Source organism: Musca autumnalis, unplaced genomic scaffold, assembly GCF_047663935.1.
Source record: "Musca autumnalis isolate F117 unplaced genomic scaffold, ASM4766393v1 scaffold_4, whole genome shotgun sequence".
Lineage (NCBI taxonomy): Eukaryota > Metazoa > Arthropoda > Insecta > Diptera > Muscidae > Musca > Musca autumnalis.
Genome location: NW_027411977.1, coordinates 49,475,855 through 49,500,528, shown reverse-complemented (window position 1 = coordinate 49,500,528; position 24,674 = coordinate 49,475,855). Strand labels below are relative to the sequence as shown.

The 24,674-nt window shown below is 35.0% G+C and overlaps 1 long non-coding RNA gene across 1 annotated transcript; it reads right to left on the bottom strand.

The window, feature by feature from the left end:
* Nucleotides 1-18,149: 18,149 nt before the first annotated feature.
* LOC141402350 (uncharacterized) lies at nucleotides 18,150-18,999 on the bottom strand. Its single transcript, XR_012412602.1, has 2 exons — nucleotides 18,675-18,999; nucleotides 18,150-18,481 (listed from the first exon to the last, which is right to left on the bottom strand). It is a non-coding gene; the product is annotated as an uncharacterized lncRNA (long non-coding RNA).
* Nucleotides 19,000-24,674: the final 5,675 nt, after the last annotated feature.

Below are 24,674 nucleotides of genomic sequence, written 5' to 3'. Positions count from 1 at the left end.
CCATTTTTTAATCACGCTACAGGTCAAGGGCGTAGCCAGGATCAAATCCAGGGGGGGCAACTTTTTTTTTTTTTTTTTTTGTGATGTGTATAGTTTTTACATACAAAATTTTAAATCCTTTATATAGGCATTTACCTAATGAAAAACAAGTACAAAACGTCCAGCATGAAATATTGTGAACTAATATGGAATAGATAGTTTTCTTTGCGATACCAAAGTACCATTGCCCACAATTTCAGGCGAATTTGCTTGACCACTTCGTAAATCCATTACCTACCACCTAACCTTATCTGGTCAGCTAAAATTTTGTACAATACTTGGTGGTATTGTTGTGTAAGGGCTATACCAATACGTGGACCTATGTCCACAACTATTGGCGGAGAAGTACTTTGTAAATAAAAACAAAAAATTTGAATGGGAGGTACCCGAAGAACGGGATTGATATGGACTATATCCGACTTGATACATGACTGGATGAAATAAATTGTGGACCAAATCGATTGCTCCCATCGAGAATTATTGTTCTCGACATTTTACAGAATATATTCCGAAACAAGCGAAATATACACCTAATGACATTGGATGCACAGTCTCTTGTGGTAATTTCTTAACAGACACATACGAGTATAGCATACCTAGTCATAGTCGACTTCTCTGTTTTCCTGTTTAACCCATTTCGTATTTTTTGAACAGTAAACAAATTTTAAACAAGTTTTAGTATGTATTTTAAGTCTCATCCGTCAGAAAATAAAAAATTCTACCCTTGAAAACTCCCCCTCCTCCTAGATGGTAGGGCTATATTTTTGATAACTATATTTTTGGATACTTTTTAAATTAATTAAAAAAATAAAATTTAAAATGTAATCATGGTGAATTATTGCCAATATAAGGAACCGTTTCACAAAATATAAAGAAGATGATTTAGATGCTCAAGCACGACTTTACATATGTACTGACAAATTAGGGGGAAGATTTATTATAGCCCCATAGAAGACTAAATACTAAATTTCAGCCATTTCTGTAGGAGAGTACGGCTAAAATACTGAAAACTCCTAAAATCGCTATCTGCTATATAAAACATGGACCAGTGCTGACAAACTTCTGAAGGGAAGTTTAGTAGCCCCAAATAAGACTAAATATGTATTAAATTACAACAATTTCTATATGATAATGCAGCTAAATCCCTGAAAACCCCCGAAAATCGGGCGGTACCGTTCTATGGTGGGTAATAAAAAACGTGGACCAGTGCTGAAACATTTCCGGGGAAAAGTTTTGTAGGCCCAAAGAAGACTCAATACCACTCTTTAATCATTTTTTCATTCAAAAATGATAAAATAAATCAATAAAACAGCATATATATCATTTTTTTTACTTTTACAAATATAGTGTTCGCCCCAATTTCGAACACCAATTTCCATTTTACTATGGTAAAATTGATCATCCACAAAAATTGAGATAGGACACTGAAGCTTTGGAAAGACGGAATTAGCTATTATTTGGCATTTAGGGTGATCACATCTGCACCAAAAATTATGGACATAGGTATAGCCCCATCATAAAGCCCGATTTCAGATTTTTTAAGATTTTGTCTACGCATATATTTGCTTTAATTTTGAATTTAGGGTTTATGTATTTGGAAGTTATTAAATTGGCTGAAATTTGGCTTTCTAAGTTCAAGGTGGTCAAAATATGTATCCACCGCACAGAGGCCAATTTTCCATAAAAACTGGCCAAAACTCAAAAAATGAATGGATTTAGACATAACCTTAGGTTCCTATGTTTTCGGGTCGCTGATTTAATTTTTCCTCTGTCGGTCATTAAAGGGGTATTTTTGGTACCTTCTCATATAAAATATATAGGTCCTAGAATACACCAAAACTCTATATCTTACCTAAACTCCTGAAATATGCAAAATTATAAACGCATTTTAGGGTTAAGGACGTACTTTATATAGGTCTTGCAAAATTGTCATATGCAATATGGAATTGTTTTAATAGTTATTTCAAAAGGTTCTGGTTAGATCTTTATAGTCTGTTTGATTTTTGTGTACATGGGTTAGGACATTTTGGCGCTGAGCGCCTTAATTATGTTTGGACGAAATCTCATTCCGTTTCGCTAAAATGGCTCGCACGGCAACTCTGTTCCATACTTCGCATATCATAATATTTCTACGAGGCGTAAATCGTCCAAACATACTTTAAAGAATTTCATCTATGCTTTCTTAAATAAAACCGTTTTTAATGTTTAATCAAAAATATCTATTTTGTTTGTTTTGTTTTTTGTTGAAGTTCAATCTCATTTTCGATTGTTTGAGTGGAGTATTCCCCCATTGGCTCAACTTCATTTATTACCCTCTATTACAGAGAGTAATGTTTTTCAAAACGAACTGACAGTGTTGCAAAATTTTACTGATCGCTACCAATATCATGATTTCATCCCGGCGAAGGGAATTATCAATTGGCTTCTCAGTTTTTGAAATGATGCCTTTTTAGCGAAAAACCGAACTCTTTAAGTGTCTAGTATTCTCATATGAATGAGAATCACACTCACTTTTCGGCTTTTCCAAAGAAGCACCAAAATCAAAATATTTTGCAACATGTCAGCACGTATCAACTAAGAATTCTTCGAATTCTATGAGTTGAAAAGAACACCAACACAGTTGCCTGTGAGGTTGTTTATTGGAATTTTGTTTTTTTGTTTTTAACAAAGCTCCAATCCGCCCGTGCCTTGGCTGTTTTTTGTTTGTTTTGTTTTTTGTTGAAGTTCAATCTCATTTTCGATTGTTTGAGTGGAGTATTCCCCCATTGGCTCAACTTCATTTATTACCCTCTATTACAGAGAGTAATGTTTTTCAAAACGAACTGACAGTGTTGCAAAATTTTACTGATCGCTACCAATATCATGATTTCATCCCGGCGAAGGGAATTATCAATTGGCTTCTCAGTTTTTGAAATGATGCCTTTTTAGCGAAAAACCGAACTCTTTAAGTGTCTAGTATTCTCATATGAATGAGAATCACACTCACTTTTCGGCTTTTCCAAAGAAGCACCAAAATCAAAATATTTTGCAACATGTCAGCACGTATCAACTAAGAATTCTTCGAATTCTATGAGTTGAAAAGAACACCAACACAGTTGCCTGTGAGGTTGTTTATTGGAATTTTGTTTTTTTGTTTTTAACAAAGCTCCAATCCGCCCGTGCCTTGGCTGTTTTTTGTTTGTTTTGTTTTTTGTTGAAGTTCAATCTCATTTTCGATTGTTTGAGTGGAGTATTCCCCCATTGGCTCAACTTCATTTATTACCCTCTATTACAGAGAGTAATGTTTTTCAAAACGAACTGACAGTGTTGCAAAATTTTACTGATCGCTACCAATATCATGATTTCATCCCGGCGAAGGGAATTATCAATTGGCTTCTCAGTTTTTGAAATGATGCCTTTTTAGCGAAAAACCGAACTCTTTAAGTGTCTAGTATTCTCATATGAATGAGAATCACACTCACTTTTCGGCTTTTCCAAAGAAGCACCAAAATCAAAATATTTTGCAACATGTCAGCACGTATCAACTAAGAATTCTTCGAATTCTATGAGTTGAAAAGAACACCAACACAGTTGCCTGTGAGGTTGTTTATTGGAATTTTGTTTTTTTGTTTTTAACAAAGCTCCAATCCGCCCGTGCCTTGGCTGTTTTTTGTTTGTTTTGTTTTTTGTTGAAGTTCAATCTCATTTTCGATTGTTTGAGTGGAGTATTCCCCCATTGGCTCAACTTCATTTATTACCCTCTATTACAGAGAGTAATGTTTTTCAAAACGAACTGACAGTGTTGCAAAATTTTACTGATCGCTACCAATATCATGATTTCATCCCGGCGAAGGGAATTATCAATTGGCTTCTCAGTTTTTGAAATGATGCCTTTTTAGCGAAAAACCGAACTCTTTAAGTGTCTAGTATTCTCCGCACGGGCGGATTGGAGCTTTGTTAAAAACAAAAAAACAAAATTCCAATAAACAACCTCACAGGCAACTGTGTTGGTGTTCTTTTCAACTCATAGAATTCGAAGAATTCTTAGTTGATACGTGCTGACATGTTGCAAAATATTTTGATTTTGGTGCTTCTTTGGAAAAGCCGAAAAGTGAGTGTGATTCTCATTCATATGAGAATACTAGACACTTAAAGAGTTCGGTTTTTCGCTAAAAAGGCATCATTTCAAAAACTGAGAAGCCAATTGATAATTCCCTTCGCCGGGATGAAATCATGATATTGGTAGCGATCAGTAAAATTTTGCAACACTGTCAGTTCGTTTTGAAAAACATTACTCTCTGTAATAGAGGGTAATAAATGAAGTTGAGCCAATGGGGGAATACTCCACTCAAACAATCGAAAATGAGATTGAACTTCAACAAAAAACAAAACAAACAAAAAACAGCCAAGGCACGGGCGGATTGGAGCTTTGTTAAAAACAAAAAAACAAAATTCCAATAAACAACCTCACAGGCAACTGTGTTGGTGTTCTTTTCAACTCATAGAATTCGAAGAATTCTTAGTTGATACGTGCTGACATGTTGCAAAATATTTTGATTTTGGTGCTTCTTTGGAAAAGCCGAAAAGTGAGTGTGATTCTCATTCATATGAGAATACTAGACACTTAAAGAGTTCGGTTTTTCGCTAAAAAGGCATCATTTCAAAAACTGAGAAGCCAATTGATAATTCCCTTCGCCGGGATGAAATCATGATATTGGTAGCGATCAGTAAAATTTTGCAACACTGTCAGTTCGTTTTGAAAAACATTACTCTCTGTAATAGAGGGTAATAAATGAAGTTGAGCCAATGGGGGAATACTCCACTCAAACAATCGAAAATGAGATTGAACTTCAACAAAAAACAAAACAAACAAAAAACAGCCAAGGCACGGGCGGATTGGAGCTTTGTTAAAAACAAAAAAACAAAATTCCAATAAACAACCTCACAGGCAACTGTGTTGGTGTTCTTTTCAACTCATAGAATTCGAAGAATTCTTAGTTGATACGTGCTGACATGTTGCAAAATATTTTGATTTTGGTGCTTCTTTGGAAAAGCCGAAAAGTGAGTGTGATTCTCATTCATATGAGAATACTAGACACTTAAAGAGTTCGGTTTTTCGCTAAAAAGGCATCATTTCAAAAACTGAGAAGCCAATTGATAATTCCCTTCGCCGGGATGAAATCATGATATTGGTAGCGATCAGTAAAATTTTGCAACACTGTCAGTTCGTTTTGAAAAACATTACTCTCTGTAATAGAGGGTAATAAATGAAGTTGAGCCAATGGGGGAATACTCCACTCAAACAATCAAAAATATCTATTTAACACATTTTGACATCACAAATAACACTGTGCTACAGTAAAAATTTGCAGGGGTTCTGATGCATAAATTCGGTATTGTGGGAGTCCATGGAAGACGAAAATACCTTTAGTTTCTTTGGGTCACTTCGTTTTTTGATTTTATAACAGTAAATGTAGTGAAAAACGGGGTTTCTTGGATTTTCAAATTTAAACGGACATAACTTCTTTTTTCCACAATAGAAATTTATAGCTTATTTTCTATTTAAAAGGTGAAAATCATGGCTTTCGAAAAAGCCATAATGCTTTTCCTGGTGCTCTAGGCTGCGTAGAAGACACCAAACTGCGAAGAAGACACCAAACTGCGAAATTTAGTTATCTTTACAAAACGGGGATAACCAATGAAATCGGTTGAAAAATTCGTGAGTTACGGCATTTTTGTGTTTTAACTTTTTGTGTTTTCCTTTATAAAAGTTGGTACCTTAGTGCGTATGATTGTAATCTGAATTTGTCTAGTTAATAATTACGCACACCAATATTCTATAAAGGAAAAACCAAATAGTTAACACACTAAAGATGGGATAACTCACGCACTTTTTAACCGATTTCATTGGTTTTCCCCATTTTGTAAAGCTAACTAAATTTCCTAATTCGTTTTTGTCACACTTAAATCACTATAACTTAACAATTTGTTACCCGATTTTTAAAAATTATGGCTTGTTCGAAAGACATGATTTTTACCTTTTATATAAAAAATAAGCTGTAAATGTCCGTTGTGGAAAAAAGAAGTTATGTCCGTTTTAAGTTGAAAATCCAAGAAACCCCTTTTATAAAATAAAACCAGTAGGAAAAGACCAAAGTCGGGCGGGGCCGACTATGTAATACCCTACACCAGTCGAAATATGTAAAAATGGAATAATTAGTATACATCCAAAAATGGAATAATTAGTATAAATACCAAAACAAACATTAAAGTAAATTTTTTGAACTCATTAAACTCCAAATGGCAAATTGGAGCCATATTTGGGGAAAATCGTTAAAATACCTAAAATCGGGAGGTACCGTTATATGGGGGCTACAAAAAAACATGGGCCTATCTTAACAATTTTAAGTAGCGAAATTTCGTGACCACTGGGAACCACATATGTAAAATTTCAGCTAGTTCAAGCAAAAAATGTGGCTAAGATCCCTAAAATACCATAAATCGGGAGGTATCGTTATATGGGGACTATACCGAACCGTGGACCTATCTTGACAATTTTTAGTGGAGCAATTTCGCGGCCATTGAGAACCTCAAATGTAAAATTTCAGCTAGTTTGGGTAAAAAATGTGGCTAAGATCCATAAAATACCTTAAATCGGGAGGTATCGTTATATGGGGACTATACCGAACCGTGGACCTATCTTGACAATTTTTAGTGGAGCAATTTCGCGGCCATTGGGAACCTCAAATGTAAAATTTCAGCTGGTTTGGGCAACAAATGCGGCTAAGATCCTTAAAATACCTTAAATCGGGAGGTACCGTTACATGGGGGCTATACCAAAACTTGGACCGATATAGCCCATCTTCGAACTTGATCTTCCGACGGCTAAAGAAATGGTATTCCCCAATTTTCAGCGAAATCGGTCAACAAATGCGACCTGTATGTTGCGAACGGACGGACGGACGGACATGCATAAATCGACTCAGAAAGTGATTCTATGTATATCCCTAGAAGGAACTATGGGTCTATCTCGCTTCCTTTTGTATGTTACATACAAATGCACTAACACATAATACCCCTTACCACATAGTGGTGTAGGGTATAAATATTGATTATTTTGGTTCAGTTCGCCTTAAGTCGTTTGGTATAAAAGCCAGATAGATGAAAACTTTAGTACCTCCCTTAAAGAAATGTTTATGAGAGAAAAGCTTATGTACAGGGGTAGTGGTGTAGGGTATCACATAGTCGGCCCCGTCCCGACTATAGCCTTTTCTTTGCATTAGGATCTGTATATTCGATTCCTAGTTGAAACCTTATAGGTTCGACTAGTAGGGTTATTCTGTAACTGTTTAACGACAGAATAACCGAAAATCATAGATAACTGAACATTTTTATATGCCCACAACTTTTATTATTACCTAATATTCAAATAATGTTAACAACCAAAGCTAAGATGTAAAATGCAGTTGTTATTTACCACACTTATTAAATGGTAATTACCGACCCAATCTATTATATTACAGAAGTGTATGAATTGCTTTATATTCACAATACGCTTGCAATAAAATGAGAAAAATTATTGCTCACATGTGTATTTAAATAATATTATTTGTTCTCGAAATGCTGAGGGAATTTAAATGCATATACTTTTTTTTCATTAAGAATTGTTCTCACTTCACTTCAGTGGAAACTTACATAAAGTATTTACTAAGAACGTTTAAGAATAAAATCAAGTATTCCGTATGAAAATAATAAATAGCTTGCATATACTTACAATCGTATTTGTAAACAAAACAAACAAATACACACATATGTATGTACACTTATGAAAGTTGCACTTGTAATGTCCTCAGAAATCATATGTATTAATATTCTGTATTAGGACAATATTATGTTCAATACCGGTAAGGAAAAAATCAAAGTCGGGCGGGGCCGACTATATGATACCCTACACCACTGTGAATATGTAAAATACATATTGGAGCTAAATCCAAATCTTAACCGATTTCGATATAATTTGGCATATATATTTCTAGACCGAATTCAGTCACACATTCCAAATTTCATTGTAATCGGACTTATATAGCGTGTTTGGTGCCGCAAATACGTCAAATCGGCCGAAAATATATATGGGAGCTATATCCAAATCTGAACCGATTTCGCTGTTATTTGGCACATATATTTTCAGACCGAATTCAGTCCCACATTCCAAATTTCATCAAAATGGGACGTACACAGCGTGTTTGGTTCAGCAAATACGTCAAATCGACCGAAAATGTATATGAGAGCTATATCCAAATCTGAATTTCACCAAAAGCAATAGCGTTGTTCCTATGGCTAAAACAATTGTAGTCCCCAATTTTCAGCGGAATCGGACAAAAACTGCGACCTGTATTTTGCGAACAAAAATACATGGACAGACGGGCGGACCGACATGCATAAATCGACACAGAAAGTGATTATATGTATATCCCTAAAAGGAACCATGGGTCTATTTCGTTTCCTTTTGTATGTTACATACAAATACACAAAGACCACAGTGGGGTGTAGGACACAATTATCATTGTGGTTTTCCGTACATAACCAGTAAGAAAGGATCAAAGTCGGGCGGGGCCGACTATTTGATACCCTACACCACTGTGAATATGTAAAATATAAATCGGAGCTATATCCAGATCTAAACCGATTTTGATATAATTTGACACATTTATTTCCAGAGCGAATTCAGTCACACATTCCAAATATCATTGAAATCGGACTTATATAGCGTGTTTGGAGCAGCATATACGCGAAATCGGCCGAAAATATATATGGGTGCTATATCCAAATCTGAACCGATTTCGATATAATTTGGCACATTTATTTCTAGACTGAATTCAGTCACACATTCCAAATTTCATCGAAATCGGAAATATATAGCGTGTTTGGTACAGAAAATACGTGAAATCGGCCGAAAATATATATGGGAGCTATATCCAAATCTGAACCGATTTCTATATAACTTGGCACACTTATTTCTAGACCAAATTCAGTCAAACATTCCAAATTTCATTAAAATCGGACGTATATAGCTTGATTGGTGCAGCACATACGTGAAATCGGGCGAACATATATATGGGAGCTATATCCAAATCTGAACCGATTTCGATATAATTTGGCACATTTATTTTTAGACCAAATTCAGTCACACATTCCAAATTTCATCGCAATCGGACATATATAGCGTGTGTGGTACAGAAAATACGTGAAATCGGCCGAAAATATATATGGGAGCTATATCCAAATCTGAACCGATTTTCACCAAAAGCAATAGCGCTCTTCCTATGGCTAAAAAAGTTGTAATCCCCAATTTTCAGCTGAATCGGACAAAAAATGCGACCTGTACGTTGCGAACAAAAATACATGGACAGACAGACGGACGGACATGCATAAATCGACTCAGAAAGTGATTATATGTATATCCCTAAAAGAAACTATTGTTCTAATGCACAAAGACATAATACCCCTTACCACTGTGTGGTGTAGGGTATAAAAATACTTGTACAACATTTCATGGTACAATAAAAAGTTATGGCAGAGCTTTCCGATTGCAATTTTTCTAAAAATCAGTCTATTCGGTCCAAAATATGGATTTTGTAATATTTTGTCCAAACTAGTTTAAGTTCGAAGATGGGTTAGATCGGTCCACTCCTTCTGGTACCTCCCCCACAAAAGTTCAGAAATGTTCGGAAAAATTGTGCCCACGATAACTCTTGAAGGGAGTGACCGATTTGGTCCATACTTTACACACCCTAATATATATACCAGATGTATATCACGTTTGAATATGGATTATATTTGCCCCTCCCTTCGGATACCTCTAACACAAAATTTCGGTTATGTTTACTTTAAGATTTGCTCTCGAATCACTTTGATTTCTGTTGAAGCAACATGCATTCGCCGTCTCAGTTACGACGGTAAAAGTTTTTCAGGGACAAGTCCATACTTCAGGAGAAAAACTGCTCGAAAGTTGTAAAAAAATCTATAATCGCTAGAGAGAACTATAACTCTCGAACTGATCAATCAATTTGGTCCAACATTTGGCCTTCTTCATATTTTGTCCAAACTAAGTTTCTGTACGAAGATGGGCAACAACTTCCGGTACTTCCCCCTCAGTATTTAAAAATGTCACTAAAATGGTATGGACGAAATTTGGATCTCCTAATATTTTGTCCAAATTTAGTTTAACTTCCAAAATGGCCGATATCGATCTTCTCCTTATTGGACCTTTCCCACAAAAGTTCAACATTTGTGTCTAAGTACAGTTTGGGGTCTGTTCGAAGATTCTTTGGAAATGTATACCATATTATGTGTTCCGTGGACAAGTCCATGTTTCCTGGCGTACTGGTACTGAAATGGGCGCTATATCTATCAAAAATATATGACTCAAAAATAAGATCCGCTACACTTTTGAACTTTAATCCTAATACACATTCTTGTCGGCAAGTTCAAATGTCCAAAAACGGCCACAAAATTCTGATAAGACATTAAATACATTCGATCTGTCCGTAAGTGACAGTTTCAATTCACACAGGCTGAGGGTATATCTCTGTCGGCAAAGCCGACTGATATTTTTTTACTTGTTTCACTATTTTTCTCTATATTTTGAGAAACGCACAGAAAAAAAAAAAACAAAATGTAGAAAACCCAATCATAGATTTTGTACCAGCTCACACATCGTTTCTTGTCAGTGTATTTTCAGCCCCCCGCTGACTTTTTCTTCTCCCAAAAACTGAAGACAACGATCAAAGGAAAGCGATTTGCTGCGATTGAGGAGATAAAAGAAAAATCAAGACAGGAGCTGTTGTATATACCAAAAAGCGTTTCGAGGATAGGGAAAAACGCTGGCATAAGTGTGTTATATCAGTAGTGGGATTCTGTAACTCATTTTTGCTGTTATCGATAATTGTCGGTAAAATTAAAATGCTTATAATTTCGATAATTAACGAAATTTTTCGGTAAGATAACGATGAATAAAATGTAGTCGCTAGCCTCTACCGACACAAACAGTGATGCCAACTTTTCTTTGCGCTTTTAGTCATAATTTTGCGATTTAATTTTACCGATTTTTGTCGGTAACAGCAAAAATGTGTTACAGAATCCCACTACAGAGGGGCATTACTTTGGGACAAGGGAGCTAGATACTAGTTATTGACGAATAATGAAATACTTTTTGAAAAACAATTTAAATAACGGTAAGTTTTTATCAGACCTCGTACTTTTAGTCTGCTTGTCCTTGTCTTCGCTTAGCTTTTTATCTGAATTATAGCAGTCTTTCAACCAGCAGATGTTTTAACATCCGACTAACTACAAATCCGCAACCAAACTCGTGCTTTTTATTATGGCAACTGTAATACAAAGCGTTACCAACAGGTGTTGTTCCCTTTAAGTGTTGTTGTGACGCCTTTCCCAAGCCATCGTATTTCCTGTACGGCAGTAATATCGACCTTGTACTTAGCAAGAATATCTGCCTTTATATATAACTCTACCTTTTGTACAAAGAGTCAGAACATTCCAGGTACAGATTCACAGATCATTGTCTTCAAAACGTTTTCTGGATGGTTTTAATAGCGGCCGTTTACTAACTCGACGCCTAACCCATGTTTCCATCGTTTTTATTGGTGAATTTGCGGCACATGTAACGTAAACATAAAATGTTTGCCTCGATAACTGCCTTTAAGTTCCTGGTAATAATTTTATGTTTGCTGCAGTGACTACAACATGTTCGGCAATATCGAAGTTACTGACCACGGTGCTCTTCAATCAACTTTAAATGGAAGCTGCTTACACATGGGAAGTTGTTGCGGAATTGAAATTACAATGTTCATAGATGAGAAAAATCAAAAAACAATCGCCGGAGCGCTTCAAGTTGAAATTTTTAAGGGGTTTTTCTAGGTTTTGCTTGGAAGCAGCAAGTCCTATCAAAATGAAACTAAAGAAAATATTGTAGCCATGAATATTCTCTACAAGATTGCATTTCATGATATTTTCGTAGGTTTTACCGTTATTGAGATATAGAAGTTCAAATTGGGACAATTCACTGACTGTATCGTCTCCTTATAAAACAATGTCATGACTGCAATTTTCCAACTTAAACTTATCTATATTAAAAATGATACAACCTAAGAAAATATTACGAAAGCCAATCTTGTAGAGAATTTTCACACCTATAAGATTTTCTCTTGCCCCATTTCGATAAGACTTGTCGTTTTCAAGCAAATCGTGAAAACCTAACAAAAAAACTAACAATGTGACCTGAACTTCTATATCTCAAAAATGGTAAAGCCTAGGAACAAATCATAACGGCCAATTCTCTGGCGATTTTTTGTTTTTTGATTTTTCTCTTCAATTAACATTGTAGTTTCAAAATCCGTGAAAACTTCCCAGGTGTAAGCACCTTCCACTTAAAATTGGTTCAAGACCACCATGTGACTTTACTTGATTTTTAATTTTTGTGGAATAAAACCAAAACAAAGAGAATGTGTTGATAGTAATTACAAGTTTTTTCTATAGCGCTGCAAAACTGGACAGCATATTTCAAATTAAATCAACGTTCCACGTTTCTATCAGCATTATACTACACCTTGTGTTTCTCTTTTTCTCAACTCGTTATACCAAACTAAGATTATAACGTTAATTCTATCCTGACCTTAATTCGCACATGTACATTCGGTACACATGTATGTATGTACGTATATCACATGAAATCTATCAAATAAGTGTACGAGTATGTTAATAAATGTATTTATTTTTACATTACTTTCAGTATTTTCATTTCACATATAAAACAATTTCCAGGTAAAAAGTTTAAAATACCGATTTAAGTATTTTAAATTTTATACCTGGAAATTGCAGCTTCGCATACAAAGTCAAGAGCTTATGAACAACTTTTTCATTTAACAATAATCCGCACCAAGGGCAACCAAATGGTGGGGATCAACGCTCTTAGATTTTAAATTAATATGCTAGTGAAAAAGTCCACCCACAGTGAATCCATTTAACATGGATCAACTATTTAAAACATATTTCATTTATTGGGATTGTCTCTGTCATAGGGTAGAGTATTCCAATATTTGAATATTCGTTAAATATTTGGCCTTTCTTGAATTTAAATCTCAATATTTATACTCTCCACCATAGTATGGAAGGTATGAAGTCGAGGGGGTTTTACATGATTCCCGCCTTGACGGCTCTAACCATGGTGCACCATTGCACTGGGGGTACCGATACAATGCGTCGGCCAGAGCCCCTTTAGAATTAGCCAGAGTAGCCCTCCTCAGAGCCCCCAAATCTATCCCGCAGGTACCAATTCGAAGATCCACAATTATGAGCTTCACTTCCCTCTTGGTAAGGGGTTGAGGAGTAGAGTTGTGTAGTTCCGGAAGGAACTAGTTCCAAGGTACTATTCCGGACAAGAAACTATTGGAACTATATCCAGCTTTTACATTCATATACTCCCTTTAGTTCATATAGTTCCTTTCATTCTCTTTCATTCAATTCCAATTGACCACAATCATTGGTCATTAAGCTGGACTCTAACGAGAAATTAATTAAAATTAGTATTTAAAATTATCTTCGCCCTAATAAGCAAAATTTTCAAATAAAAAGTATATTAAAATCGCTGCATTTTTTATATATTTTTTTATATTTTATATATTTTTTTTATATATTGCTCTATGGGTCGCAGCAGAATGCAAACCACAACCAGCGCGTTGCAACCAATACGTACCTCTCCATAGTCAAGCTAGAACAACAGATCCAGGGGCTCACGCGGTACCAGAAAGTCTTCGGTCAGACTTCTTACTCGCAACTATTACCAGTTTTTGTGCCATACAACACGGCACTGGTCACCCAAAATGAGAAAGAGTTTAGGCATGATCAGGGAATGGGAAGAGTGCAACACAAGTGTTAGACTGATGTAGCAGTCTAGTCACCACGTTTACATGGACGTAGTTTTCTCACTGCGAGGAACGAGACAGTATGGAGGGTATATTAAGTTTGTTTTTCCATTTGTAAAGCATTGAAATAATCATTTGTGACCTTATAAGGTGTATATGTTCTTGATCAGGATCTAAGCCGATCTAGCCATAGACAGGTCAAGTTCGAAAATGGTTTATATCGGCTAACGTTTTGGTATAGTTATTTTGATGATTTTAATTAAAATTTTTTACCCGAAATAGCTGTAATTTACAAAGTAATGTAAACAAGCTTCTTTTCGAATTACAAGTAATCTGAAAAGTAATGGGTTACTTCTTAAAAAATTTACAAGGTAAACCTACTTACTTTACTCCTCACTAGTGTGTGTCCGACTATAAATCCTAGGGTTGTGTGTTCAACGCTCACCGTCGGCACGCAAGTTTTTTTAATTAAAAAATAACAGTTCGTGGTGCACATGTGCACTGCACATTTAAGTTCTTAAGCAACCCTTAATAGGTGTAGTGTCTTTGGCTAGAAATCAGAGGGTTCGTGGGTTCAATTCGGACAGACAGCGAAATAAAATAAAGTAAAATAAAAGTAAGAAGTGCGATAAAATTAAAAAAATTCTCTACATCAACTGTTCTAAAAATAGAATTTTTTTCACCTTACTTTTCAACTTCTAGTGGCCACAGAATAACTAGTTATTTTAGTGGTCATAAAATAACTACAAAATGAGTGCGACATGCCCTTGTAAAAATAATGGGGAAGAAAGGGGGTTTGAGAGTAGTTACGGCTGCCAAAAATCCGTTACGAAACCCATGATTTTGGGAGGACTTTTTTTGCTGGGATGTGCCCCATATAACCTTGCCTCACTATTTTCAGTGTTTTGAAAATTTTAGCTTCATTTCTTGACCGAGCTGCCCGTAATTTGGCATTTGAGGTTCTTAGTGCAACCGAAAAAAAGAATTTATGGAAAAGATATATTAAACAAATGTTCACAGATGAAAATCGATCAGAAAATATAACCGACTTGAATGCTGACGTTACTGGAACCCCTATTACGAGATCTGAGGTGGAACAAACTCTAACGTCTCTAAAAGACATGAAAGCAACAGGGTCCGACGAAATCCCCTCAGAAATACTGAAATTAATAGATGGAAATAATATACTATTGATTGTGCAATTACTTAATCACATATATAATACAGGACAATATCCAAATGATTGGCTAATCTCAACCTTTATTGCAATACCGAAAAAATCAAATGCAAAAAAGTGTTGCGACTACAGACTTATTAGCTTGATGCGCCACATTCTAAAATTGTTTCTTAAAATTATCCATAAACGGATATATGCCAAATGTGAAGCTGCTATGGGAAACTCTCAATTTGGGTTCAAAGAGGCTATGGGTACCCGAGAAGCCCTTCTCTGCATACAAGTACTTGTTCAGAAATGTAGAGATGTGCAGAAGGACGTTTTTATATGTTTCATCGACTATGAAAAGGCTTTTGACAACGTCCAGCACGATAAATTAATGACTATTCTGAGAGACATTGGTATTGAAGAAAAAGAAATAAGATGCATACAAAACCTGTACTGGAATCAGAAAGCCCGGATAGAAGTAAATGGCGAACTAACTGATGAAATATCAATATCTAAGGGGGTCAGAAAAGGATGCATCTTATCACCTCTGCTGTTCAACATATACTCACAAAAGATATTTCATGAATCGATTGAAACTGAACGCATAGGTATAAAAGTGCATGGAACATTCATAATGGAAGCCTATCAGGATTGCAAAAACTATTAGATAGACTTACATGCTTAAGCGAGCTATATGGCCTTAAAATTAATATAAAGAAGACAAAATATATGGTAATCAGCAGAAAGGATCAAAATTACAATACAATACTCAAAATAAAAGATGATACAAGCGAACGCGTTAAAAACTTTACATATTTGGGAACACTGTTGAACGAACAATGGAACATGTCAAAAGAAATAAAAGGTCGTGTGGAGTTAGCCAGAGGTGCTTTCTACAAATATAAGAAAGTTCTTACTAACCATGACTTGAGTCTCTCGACAAAGACCAGATTCGTAAAATGTTATATATGGTCCACATTATTATATGCAGTAGAGGCGTTGACAATAAAAAAAGCTGATGAGAAAAAACTTGAAGCCTTCGAAATATGGGTATACCATCGCATTTTGAAAATACCTTGGACTGCGCGGTTCACAAATGAAGAAGTCTTAAGAAAAATGAATTTGGATCGACAATTGCTGAAATCTGTCAAAAGCCGTAAAATTGCATACCTAGGACATCTCATGAGGAACGATAAGTACAAATTTCTCCAGACCATTATTAAAGGCAATGTTGAAGGAAATCGAGTTCGAGGCAGAAAAGAGTTATCACAGTAATGAAAGAAATCTAATACACGCTGCAAGAAATAGAGAACTAATATCACTAACATAACATAAAATGAAGTATATAAAATAAAAGGTATAAAGAACATACCTATTATATTGTATGATCGCTTTATATCCGAATACCGGATGTGCAAATAAAGAAGAAGAAGAAGTGCACACAATACTTCTCCACAAAAAATTGTCCATATAGTGTAACGTGACAATATGATCACGTACATAACACAATAACTACTACCAAGAAACCCCTTACAGTCATGGGGAAACAGCGCTTTAACAACACACCACCATATATTGTCTCTACCTGGCACTAGTGGTATAACAGGCCACACACACTGGTTAATTTCAATAAGGCTGGATAATTCGCATTCACTTCGTACCGCGAGTCACTGTAATATTTCAAAGTTGGTTGTTGATGGCGAGCTGGTCACTACACGGGCTGGAACTAAAGGTTGTGTTAAATCCGCCAACGTACAACTTGGTGTTACCGTGTTGGCAATACTTTTTGAGAGCTACACATTAACTTGTGGTGGCTAATACATTTGGCACTGCACCTTCGGGGTTTTAAGTTCTACAGGGCTCTTGAGTCATCTGTTCCATTCGGCAGTTCTAGTTCATAGTTTCATAAACGAAAGGAAACTAATTGTTCCTATTTACTTCGAAACAGTTCGTAGTGGAGAGTATAAAAACTTCGGCCCGGCCGAACTTAACTCCGTTCATACTTGTTTTTTTTTTCTTATACCCTCCACGATACTATGGAGGGTATATTAAGTTTGTCATTCCATTCGTAACTCCTCGGAATTATCATTTTAGAACACATAATTTGTGAACTTCTGAGGTTCCTAGTGGTCGCAAAACTTATACACACAAACAATTGTCAACATACCCAGCAAGCATTTTCTATCGCCCATTACCCGAAGTAGTCACTCCCGGGCGATAGAAACACACATCCGCGATATCGCATTCTTATTGATGTAGGCACACCGTTCGGGAAGAAATGAACCACGCATTCGTTTCCTCATAAAAATATCGCCATCGTGACTCTCGACTCTGGACTAAAGCGATACTTTCAAAGGCAACGCATGAGACACATTTATGAGGAAACGAATGCGTGGTTCATTTCTTCCCGAACGGTGTGCCTACATCAATAAGAATGCGATATCGGGGATGTGTGTTTCTATCGCCCGGGAGTGACTGCTTCGGGTAATGGGCGATAGAAAATGCTTCTTGGATATAGTACCTTTAGGCGACAAATAAGTACATTGTTTGAAAGATATTGCATATTTTACCATAAAATAGTGGCAATGACCAATAAATAAATAAATAAATAAATAAATAAATAAATAAATAAATAAATAAATAAATAAATAAATAAATAAATAAATAAATAAATAAATAAATAAATAAATAAATAAATAAATAAATAAATAAATAAATAAATAAATAAATAAATAAATAAATAAATAAATAAATAAATAAATAAATAAATAAATAAATAAATAAATAAATAAATAAATAAATAAATAAATAAATAAATAAATAAATAAATAAATAAATAAATAAATAAATAAATAAATAAATAAATAAATAAATAAATAAATAAATAAATAAATAAATAAATAAATAAATAAATAAATAAATAAATAAATAAATAAATAAATAAATAAATAAATAAATAAATAAATAAATAAATAAATAAATAAATAAATAAATAAATAAATAAAACAAAAATTAAAATCGAAAATGTGTACATTTTAAAAGTCAAATTATATTATCATTATTTCTGCAAACTTATTTGTTTTAATTTTCTTTGTCGAATGAGTGTAAAGTATAGTACACATTGGCAAGCAAAACTGACAGTCATCGAGGTATATTTCTTGATTATCAAAGCCTAACTGAAAATTTTCTTTTGTAATCTCTAAATGATGCCGTATATATTGTTTTTAAAACGTTTTTAGCTAAATAAAAGATTTTATTTGCCGGAAAATTGTCCTAAAAGTACTGTTAATAAGTACTGTTGGCACTTTTGACTTTTTGGAATTTTTTCGATTTTTTGTTTTTTTTTCTAATATTCAAATTCACTCTATGATAAAGAAAATGAAATTTATTTTTTCTTATCTAAATATCTCTCACATTATACACAATACATATTATTATTTTTTCTGCTTTTTATCATTCACAATTATTTAGTCACTGCACTTTTTTACATTTCAATTTATAAATGTTTAAATATTAAATTATTAATTTAATTTTTTCAATTTCACTTTTCCACGAACCTTTCGCACTTACAACTGACTGATATTTTTCTTATTGTTGATATTTGCAAATACTTGGAGTAGCTGTAAAACTCTCACCTTATCTCTCTCACGAGAAGAAATAGTAAAACAATGTAAATTGTTTGTGTAAACAATCAAATACAGAATTTTCATCTTCTTCTGCGACACTAGGTAGTTCTTGCAGATCGATCTTATTTGAACAGTAATACATTTGTTATTGTAAAATGATAAAGTATCGCTCTTTTATAGAAAAGAAGTGCAGAAAGCGATTACTTTTGGTAGAGGAAGTGAGTAACTCACTTCCAAATGCTAGCTGGGTAGGTCCATGTTTTGGCGTAGCCCCAATATAACGGTAGTGCTTACAAAACTTCTCCCCGATAAATTGTCAGCATAGGTCCATGTTTTTATATAGACCGCATATAACGATACCTCCCGATCTTGTGTTTACAAATATTTATTTCAGTACTGAGAACATAGCCAGAGCAGTTGTAACGCTCTGGATATTACAACTATACTTCGGAAATTCCTAAAACCCCCCGGCAAAATTGCGTTAAATTACGGGTTCAATTTTCCACATGGGATTAGTTGATAATGGCGTCTTTTAAATATACATACATACATATATATACTGCGACCAAACGTGAATTTATTAATAGACAAAACTGGCGCCCAAACGGGGCGCGTACAGAAGAATTTCGGAAGCCTAATTGTAGTTATTTCCTTAAAGACATTTTTGTGCCCAATACTGGATATTATCATAATGAAATGTTGGTGCCAAATTGTGAAATTTCTGAAGGTCAATAGTCGCTTTGTTGATGGAAAACTATTTAACAATATTTATTTATAATATGGTCCTAGTGTCTTTGGTACTTAAAAAGGGTAATAACGGTCTTCGTTTTGATATAACTCACATAGACAGCCGATTTTGGGTATTTTCACGTTTCCAGCCTCATTGTCACACCGAATTGGATGCAATTTCGTATTTAATCCTCGTTAAAAGCATTAAACTTTTCCCTAGAAATTTGTTGCTATAGGTACACGTTTTAATATAGCCCCCATAGAATGGTACCTTCCGATTTTCGTTATTTTCAAGATGTTGGCCTCATTATCACACCAAAATGGCTGAAATTTCGTATTTAGTCTTCGTTGGTAGCATTAAACTTCCCCCAAAAATGTGTTGCTATCGGATCAAGTTTTGATATAGCCCCCATAGAACGATACCTTCCGACTTTCGGTATTTTCAAGGTTTTAGCCTCATTATCCCACCGAACTGGCCTAAACTTCGTATTTCGGCTTCAATGGCAGCATTAAAATCTCCTTCAGAAATTTATTAGCGCAGGTTCACGATGTGGTCTAGCACCCGTACGATGTGATCTAGCCTCAGTACTTTCATAAAATAAAGGAAACTAATTACTCAATTTTGCTTCAGTACAACTCGAGGTAGAAGGTAAAAAAAGTTCGACCGAACATAATGCGTTTTTACATGCTTAGATCTTTACACTGATACTAAATAAATAGACAGTATAGGGATGCTATGACAATTTTTTTATTATTTTTAACCTCTCCCTCCCTATAATGGTGGGAGGTACAAAATGCAATCTGTTGTTTAGTCCATGGTAGTCACAGACTACTACAATTGATGTCCCCTATGCATCCTTGAAAATGGTTATTTTGAGAATAATGTGCCATTCTTTTCCCCATCATCAATTACCTCTATTTAATCTCATTGTGTCGGCATATGTATTACCATTTCCGCAACGTGCAGAAATAGATTTATTAAAGAATATGTCACACAACAAAACATAAATCATTGCTCTTTTTCCGCCATCCAGTCAGTGGATTACAAAGTTCACACAAAATAAATATTTTATCCCCCTAATGGTCTCCATTTAAAGGTGTCATGTTGTCTGCGAAAGAAACTTGAACTTCAAAAAAAAAAAAAACTTGTTGCTTTTAGGTAAAATACTTTCACTCCCTTTATAATATACATATTCCAGCTACAAAATATGCAGACATACCTATGTACGTATGCTCCTAATGTTATAATATGTATAAATAATATTTACCATAAATATTTAATGGAGAAAAAAGTTTTAAATTGCAAAAAAAGATAGATATCCTCCTCCTCATTGCCCTAATGACAATAGCTGAGTAGCAGCACACTATTACTTCCGCAGCACAAAGGGGAACGGGGATACAAGAAGAAGAAAAAAATTGCTGTGTGAAAAACTTTGTTTCCTTTTCCTCCCAACAAAAAAAAGGATACTGGCCATGCAAAAAAAAAACTACTTTTCCCAACACCCACCCACAATGATTTATCCTCAAACGTGCTTTCGGCTACAGCAAATTTAGATGTACCACAGGGAAAACAAGTCTATATGTTGTCCTCTTTAATTCCGCAAGAAAACTCAAGTTGTCCTAATGTCAATAACTCCGCTCTCCACACTCATGGGACGACAAATGATAACATACAGTTGCCCCAGGATAATATTTGTCTACCGTGTGATTCTTGCCATCGACAAAGGCGAGAGATTTTTAAGCAACCACAAAAAATATTCAACCATGGGGGTTTAAGTGAATCAATGGTAACGGTAACTGCCTGCCAGCATGTGTCTATAAATACATATGCATGCATATGGGTTACATCACACAGGTAATTCCAAAGTAAATTAAAGAATCCGTAAAGAAGTAAAAAAGCAGCAGTCGGCTTTGCCAACGCAGATATACGAGTACATCTAGCCTGTGACTTTAAGAAAACAAGCAAACCAACATCTGAATGATCGAAGATTTCTTTTTTGCATGTAAAAAGGAATGGCATAGAATCGGACCCGCACAACCACCAAATTATATGACCGGTTTTGCTGTTACTTACGCAGTTCTTCAGATATATTGGCTGTGAAATGGCTTCCCTGGCAATGCTTCGAAACTTATACTTGTACTGATGTTATTGTAATCAAGAGACTCAGCTTGACATAGAAACTTGATTTTTCAAATGCAATGTGCTTTTTTGCAGTGATGAACTTTTCCCATTCAATCTGAATGGAGTCCACGACAAACGCTTTTTAGTGCAGACTTTGGAAGTTATCTATGGGGGCTATATGAAGACGTAGATTTGTATCGACAATTCTGGGGCAATGTTGTATAAGCCCCAGCAAAGACAGACTACCAAATTTCAGAAATTTCGGCTGGATATTGAGGCCACAACCTTCAAAATAACGAAAATCTGAAGGTAACCTCCTATGGGGGCTATATGAAAACGTGTAACTATATTCATAATTCTGTTTTGAAATATTTTATACTCCAAAAAAAAAACTAAACACATCAATTTCGCTTTGATGATAATGCTGAAACCTTTAAAATATCGAAGATCGGAGGCTATAAGAAAACGTAGACCTATACTGATGATTATCTTATGGAATGTTTTGTACCCCCATCGAGGACTAAATACCAAATTTCATCGATTTCTGTTTAATAATGAAGCTGAAGCCTTTAAAATGCCGAAAATCGTGATATAACCTTCTATGGCAAGGCTGCTCAAAGTGCGCACCTGGGCAGTCGGTGTGTGTCAATTTGCTCACACACACAATTTAAAATGAGAGCTTTTGTTTTTGTTTTGAATATTTTCAAAATTACCAATCAGTCTCTATTGAACATTCACTGAGGAAGGTTCTGTTTTCGATTTTGTCTATGAATTTATATGCGTACACTGGAAAAATGAATGAAGATACTGAATACGAATTTTTATTTGCCGAAAATTATTACGGCAAATTAGAGTTTTTGGTTTGTCAGCGCACTTTGGCGCAACAAATTATAACATCAACAGCCATATTTGTCAAAATAAAATAATTCTTCTACTTTAAATTTTGAAACAAACACAGTCTACAGAGGCAAAATGAAAACATTAAAATTTGTGTATTTCAAAACCAACACAATAACAAAATCTATTTGTATGTGTGTGAGCAGGCCTATTCTATGGGGAAGGCACCCTTCTATAGGGGCTATATGAAAACGTGGAAAATGGGCTATTTTCAACACGAAATATCCTAGGAGTCATATAAACTTATAAAGCTCTATCTTGAATGTATCTTGATTTCAACAGAAAGACGGAAATGGTTATATCGACTCAGAATTTTATGCAGATCAACAATGCATATGGGCATGGCAGAACAAACAAGGTAACAGCAATACCCAGCTGACTGAACTGGACTCTAATGTTAGTTTCAAATTCATTACGATATTTTATGTATTTATTTCTGTGTTCGATGTATATTAGGGATATATATTTTTTGAAGAAAAATTATATTCATCAGAAAAACAAACTATTTCCCATAAAGACTTCTTTATATCAATGACATGTATTCTCCTCCAAGTCCGAACGACGCACAATGGTCGAAAGCACTGATCTAGCGGCGCGAAATTCATAACTTGCAAATAAAATGAGATACGTCACTGAAATTTTGCATAAACTCAGCATGTACCTGTGGGTAATAATGGGCCAAATATGAACAATATCGGCTAATGTTTTGGTATAGCCCCCATATAGCGGTACCTTCCGATTTTCGGTATTTTGAGAATTTAAGCCACAAAATCGTAGCAAATTAGCTGTAATTTGGTACTTAGGGTTCCTAGTGATCACAATATATTTCCACCAAAAATTATGAACATAGGTCCACGTTTTGATATAGCCCCCATGTAACTGTACCTCCCAATTTAAGGTATTTTGAATATCATGACCATATTTTTAATTCAACTTGGCTTTAATTTTGCATTCACTGCGTATAAAATCTTCTTGCAAAACATTTTCAAAACTGATTTATGTTTTGATGTAGCCCCTTTTATGGTACCCCCGATTCGTTGAATTTTTACTTGTTATCCCATATTTAATAACATATTTAGCTATAATATGGTATTATAGTGTCTCCGGGGGTAGAACTCCTCTTTGCAAACATTTCTCAAGCTCCCATACAAAGGCACAGCTAAATTTGTATGAATTTCATGCAAAATCCCTTATTTTAAAAGTGCAGTCATCAAAAGATTTGCAAATATTTGCAGCCCGAATGTGGTTATTCAGTATCAAGAGAGTCCAATTTCATTCCCCAAAAAATAATCGGACCTAAGTTCGGCCAAGTTTACAAGATGCACTCTATGGAACAAGCGCGTACAACCCATAAAAACACTAAAAAATTGAATTTTTGAAAATTTATTGCTATATAACTAAGTACCTCCAGACCCCAAACTAATGTTTATAATTTAAATCACACCCTCTGCTATTAATTAACAAGTAAAAAGTCGTTAAGTTCGGCCGGGCCGAACTTTTTATACCCTCCACCATAAAATAGTCTTAATTAAAATGGAATAATAGGGTCCTTTCACAATTTTAGGTGGAACAACTTTTCGACAATGGTGGGGCAGGGATAATTCCTTTTGGAAATGAAAGCCCTTGGTGTGTGTACATTAAAAACCCCGAAGGACAGATCCGCCGTGAGTCGAACTTCCGCGTTATGGCGTGATGAAGTTTTTGCAAGAGACCCTGTAAGCCATCATGAATTAGCATTATATCTTTGTTTGTTGTTTTTGTAGAGCACTTAAGCAACAGTGAACAAAGATATAACGCTAATTCCTGATGGCCCACAGGCTCTCTATCAAAAATTTTATCACGCCATAACGCGGAAGTCCGACTCACGGCGGATCTGTCCTTCGGGGTTCATAATATACTCACCAAAGCCTTTCTTCCCCAAGAGGAATTTTCCGTGCCCCAGACTTTCACCTCCATTTTGTTGCACAGTGTTATCTAATCTAATCTAAAAAAATGTGTTCAGGTAGGTGAAAGGTACCACCAACGGGGCTATATCAAAGAGTCAACCTATCTTTACATTTTTTTGGCGGAAACGTTTTATAGCTGCAGGGAACTTCAAGAGTCAAATTGAGGGTAGTTTCATCAAAACAATGTAGACCCTCAAAAATGGACCCATATTGACGAATTTTAGTGAAGAAATTTCG